The sequence below is a fragment of the Lathamus discolor genome, chromosome 2 (assembly GCF_037157495.1).
Source record: "Lathamus discolor isolate bLatDis1 chromosome 2, bLatDis1.hap1, whole genome shotgun sequence".
NCBI lineage: Eukaryota > Metazoa > Chordata > Aves > Psittaciformes > Psittacidae > Lathamus > Lathamus discolor.
Genome location: NC_088885.1, coordinates 102,822,554 through 102,828,662, shown reverse-complemented (window position 1 = coordinate 102,828,662; position 6,109 = coordinate 102,822,554).

Below are 6,109 nucleotides of genomic sequence, written 5' to 3'. Positions count from 1 at the left end.
GAAAAGGGCAGGAGAAACTGAGGTAGTAAAAGAGTTAGAGAGTACAATACAAAAAGAAAAGAGACAATGAAGATTAGAGGAAAAGGAAACAAAATAGGAAACAAAACAGAATAAATTAATAGACATAATAGCAAGTGACCAAGTGGTTGAAGAAAGCAGTCTTTGCAGTCAAAAAGAGTGGTGAGGGCTGCCAGTAGTAATCAGCATACATCTCTGGCCACTGCTGGTTAGAGATGTGTTGTACTTTTCTGTCAAATTATTAGAAACATAATACATATAGCATTTGGTACTGTTTCTCCATGGTTACAGCCACAATGTTCTCATATAACTTGGAAAAGCGCTTCCAAAATAAAGCATTGCAGACACTTGAGATTTTAATTTGACCTTCTCTTGCAACAGTTCTTGAATCTGTCTGTCTCATAAAGCTCTTAAGATTCTCATACAGAAAACTCTACCAACAAAAATTGCAATTACTGCATGCCAGGCAGTTTAGTCTAAAATTCATGTAGTTATCTTTCTCTATACATGAAACAAATTTCTCTTCCAAAATGCAAGTCTTAAAACCTTGACCCTTCCTATAACATAGGTCCCATTTCTCTTAGTTATTTGCATAGGCAGACATGCACAAATGAAAAAGATTGCTGAGTCTGAACTCAGACTCCAAGCACTCTGTGGCTTCAAATGTACATTCAGAACTTCACAGCAGAATTTATCTACAAATGCATAGCCCAGTGAGTCATTCTATCACTGTGACAGTGACTGCCCACAGTTACACTCTGAGAAGTGCAACCTTCACACTCTCACCTAGTTATATCCTGTGCAAGACACATTTTGCCTAAAGTGACAAGACTTCAGATTTTTCCATGTTAACTGTCTTGCAGCAAGGACAGGTTAAGATACATTACAAACAAGACCATTGGTACTGCTGAAAGTGGGATTACGGGATAGGAACCCACAGTTTCTTCAATGTAAGGACCTGACCAAATCACCTTTGTTTTCTGGAGGAAGCAAGCAAAGCACAAAATAAATATTTCAGTCAGCACAGCCAACTTGTCATTAAATAGTCCTAAGAATTTCCCACTCTGCTGCTGCCTCCAGACCCTTGTTGCTCTCTCATAACCTGGCATGTTGTTCTGTCCAGAGCTGTATTCCCCTGGATCATTTCATTTATCTACTTAGAGCACTGCTTTTCCAAAAGCATGTATGGCCACAACTTGAAGAGCAACATACAAAGGCATGAGGATAGAAACTCTTTAAGCCAGCACTGTCATTAAAAGTGCAGTATAATGAAACTATGGCCTAAGTAACTTGCCTAAAACTGCGCTCCACGTCAAAGGAAAATGGCCAGAAACTGAACTTAATGTTCTACGGCATGTCTACACTCTAATTTAAACATGACAGGGCAAGTTCACTGCCCAAGGACCAAGAGGTACAGACATCTATGATCATGAACTTGCTGTCCCCAAAATGGTGTGGCCTTGTCCTAGCTTCAAATGAGCATGCATGGGCCTGAGCAGAGAAAACACCCTACAGGCCTTTGTGTCTGCTCACCTCTATACCTCATGTATTCATTCCCACCTCATGATACATCATCGCAGCAGTGCAATGATGACTTTTTTAAATGTTTAGAAAGAGTCCTTTGCGCTGTGTCTTCATATGGTCATTAAAACTCTGCACAGCAGTACACTTCCTGCATGTCAAAGCGGAGGCTCCTGAAGTCTCTGCATCTGCCACTTTTCAGCCTCATGTTGTGTCCAACTTCCAACTCTTTCTGAAAGCCACTGGTGCTAACCCACGCTTGTGCAACATACGCTACCAGAGGCACTACTCACCAGAGATGTTGCTCTGTGCAGCCAAGTTCCTCCTTCTGCAAAATGACTTGGGAAAAGAAACTGTGGGAGCTCAGCACAGAGCAGAGGATCTGCACTGCGGCATTTCTCCTTTTAAAGGGAAGAAGTGAAAAGAACTGCCAGTGCTATGGAAATATTTCACTGCTTCTTACCATCACAGTGCATCACATCCTCATACAACCTCAGGCCTATTAACACTCTTCTAAGAAGACTGGTGTGATAGAGTAGCATATTATTTGAATGTGAACACTACAAGCTTCATTTTATTATGCATTTCCTTTATAAGTCTTTCCCAGCCTCCATGGCACCTTAACACAAGGAATAGTCTCACTCTAAGGTCATCATACCTTTAGCCCTCGTTGCAAACTTACTTCCCCTATCAGCCTTGCTGCGCGTTTCTAGCCAAGATAACACATTTTGGATGCGACAGTTAAGGATGTCCCAATGAAAAAATCCTCCCATCTCCTAACCATTATTTACAAAACTAAAAGAAGGCATGCAGGTTTTTTCTTGGGATTGTTTAAGCCATAGATAATAATTCTACATTAGCTAACACACAACGCCTGTGTTTGATTACTGTCCCATACATGGCTTGAGCTTCTGTAAAGCTAAGTGAGCAACTCAAGGTCTTATATCTGGTATGCCTTAGCATTTAGATTTCTGACAACTGAAGCTGATGCAGAGTTACAGCCCACTGAAAGTACCCCTTGCTTCTGCATTATGCTGGAATTCCAGGTGCTCTCTGGAAACGAAAACCCAACACAAATTCACATAAACGCACTGACAGCTTTCTTCTTTAAGACAGACCACTTAAATTATAACAGCGCATGATGCAAAGTGTAAAAACAGAAATACTTCTTTCAGGTCAAGATTCATATCTGCACTTAAATCCTGTTCTAAAAATCAAGTATTACTTACTCTCCCTCTACTAGAAATCCTTCTATTTTAAATAATTTTAAATCATGACACAAAGCTCCCAGCTACCTCCAAGATCCATTCCAAAGAGTACTTTTCATATTCTGGTACATCTGCCTCTCGGAGGGACCTGACACTGACCAACACTTCTGTTTACTTTTTTAGAAAATACTTCCTCTGCTCCTTCAACCCACTCTGAAAGCCTTTTGATACTTCTTACTTGAGAGTAGGATTAGATACACCTTAAAAAGTTAACGCCCCAGTAAATTGCATTATCTCTTGCAACCTGTGGCATTTGGGATGTGACTGAAGCACTTCGGGATTTCACAAATGAGCCATGAAGAATATTCATTCCCTCTGCATTTGTTTTTTTTTTTTCAAAAGTATTTAATTTTAAAAGATGGGGAAGAGAAGGAGGAAGATATGCACCATAGTCTTACATGTCAAGGTTTAACCCAATTCTCAAGCGTTTTTTTATTTGCATGAAGCATAATTTTTCATGATGGCGCAGCATCATTTATAATTATTTTCTCCACCAAGACTTGGACACAGCTATTAAATGACAAATCTGCTGAAGGCAATTAATCTGTTTCTCTAGCTCAGGAGCAACTCATGCATTGTGAAGGACTTTTCTGGGCCAACAAGTACTTCTTCTAACTTCTGCAGGAAATATGCTTACATTTTTGCAGTGACTGAAAAGAAGGTAGTCTTAGCTTTCTTTTACCTTACATAAAAGGACATGTCTTACTTCAAAGGAGACTTCTGTTCCTAGACAGTTAATGTTTATATACAGACCACCTACAAACCTACTTGAAATGCATTCTACCATAGGACCACCTTTTTTCTGTAATTCCTCCTGCTCTAACAAATGTTCTGTTTAGGAACATGAAAGTTATTCTAAAACTTGATTTAAATGTTTGTTGATGAAAAGAATCTCAAAAAAAGTCTTAAAAAATTACAGTGATACTTCGATAGCTTCTAAGTAGTATCCTGCAACAAGTGCAAAGTAGAAGCAGCTCAACTGGCCTAGTGTGCAAAGGTAAAAATGAAAAAGACACATCTTACAGAAGTGAAGAGGAAATAAAGAAAATTAGCCAGTGGCCATCCACAACACCAGTCTGCATTTCAATTTTTAATGTACAGTGTACTGTCAGAACACTCAAAATTTTTAGAGAAGCATACAAAAAAAAAAGATAAAGTAAAAAGTTATGGTCAATCCTAAGTCAAAATGACTCAATGAGGAAAAAACCAACAACCCACTACTTTGAGAGGGGATTAAAAGCTTAGGGACTGAAGTCCCAAAGTCTTTTTGTTTTCGAGTCACTTCAATTTCCACCCTCCTCTCCCTTCTTGCCTACAGTCTATGAACAATATATTGTCTGCTTTCAATTAAGAGTCAACATTTACTATTCAGGTAAAAAGAATAAAATTACAGCAACTCTTGCAGTATTATTTATTACTGCTTACTTCAAAAACAAACAAACAAAAAAACCCAAACCACACTTCTTTAAAATGAAAATACAAATCCTACATTGTTGATTAGATCTCCAGTTCCTGATAGCATTAGGACTACAGGTTGCCACCATTTCAAGAATTTAAAAACACTCCAAGTTATCATTTCTTTAAAGCAGTGGTGTAGCAACCTAAGGTGAAAGCGGGCTGGGTTTTGGTATTTGTTTCAAACAAATGATAAACACTAAAATATGTTACTTTGAGTGACTTGGAGTGTATGTTTCTGAAGAGAATGGCAAATCCATCCGTAAGTAGTAACCTTGACTGGGTAGTAATACTACTTGCTCTATGTCAGGCAAACTTCTCTCTCTAAAGTAAATGGAGAATGTAAGATTTCATCTGGAAGGTCCTAAAACTCCCACTAGTTATGCAAATGCTAAATGTAGTTCATCCACATCAAGACGTAAGACACAGATAAGAGAACACATGCCCCCCTCTGTTCCCTTCTCCCATTCTCATTTCTCGTTAATGCATTTTGATCCCCTTCATGAGTTAGTGCTTACTCAATCTCGAGTCAGCCTAAAACCAGCCACCATTTTAGTCATTAACCCAGCTGAAGACTACACCAGCCCTGTAACTGAGCTATAAAGCAATACTATTCCTCTTGTAAGTAATCATCTTACAAGTTTCCTTGCTCTTCTTCAAAGCACCAGCTAGATCTTTCAGGTCTTATTCTTAAAAGCCAAAATACTCCATTAAAAAACACTTTATGTAAAATGTTTCTAGTCTATTTATCCATTCTAAACAACTGCAAACATTTCTATACTCCTTGGTGTATAAGCAGAAGGAAATTTGCTAGCAAAAAGAAAGTCCATATCTGTTGCTAAATGGCATTTTATGTCAGTAAATTGATACAAGGATAGTATCAGCAATCTTTTAAAACTGTTAAAAAGAAATCAGAGAAGTAATTGTTTCAGGAACACATACACTGCCTAGGCAGATTATAAAACCTTCACAAGTTAAGAGTTCAACAGAGCATTCAACACAATATTGTCAAATTGTTTTAGTTGGTTACAGCAATATGACCTGCAACAGCTTTGTATGATTCAATGTTAGCAAGGTACTCAGTGATGAGAACAATACAGCAGAAAGCTGCTGTGTGCCCCAAGATGATCTGGGAGCCAGTACCACTCTGTCACAGTGTAATACAACCCGAAACTTCTATAGTCTCATGAGACTTTAAAAGCTTAAGGAATGTACATTCCACTTTTGTACCCTTTTCAGACTTGAGCTTCTGGCTGTCATCAGCACAACTCTCCACCCTCCCACTCCTCCAAGCACAATCACTTCTTCAAACATGCTGACAAAAGAGGAACAGGGTAAACTAGTTCTGGGCTGAAACAGAATGAGCTAAACCTTTTAAATACTTCATGAAAATTAAGCTCTTCTTTGACATCTTTAACACATCAGATCTACCAGAGTGAAATCATTTCATCCTTTAAGCAGCGAGCACCACTGTGTGGACAGTATCTGCTAAAACAACCTAGGTAAATGAAGGATTAAGAGATTGCACGCATCCAAGTGTCAAAGCTAGTCAAGTTCTTCCAGAAAGATGCATACTGGAACAGTATGGCTCAGGTTCCCTTCACTACTCAAACTCTTCTAAGAATTTGAGAGTATGTTAATGGAACAAATGGGTATTTTAACATTTCCTTTTTAGAAATACATTTGTTTTATACTGCCGAGATGTTAACTCACTCTCTTTATTGAGTGAACAAAAGTAAATATTAACTCCTACATCTAGAGAGCATTTCCAGATACTGACAAGAAGATATCAGACAGGATGAACTCATTTTTCTTTTAAAAAGCTACCAGCTGCCTTTTTGTACTGC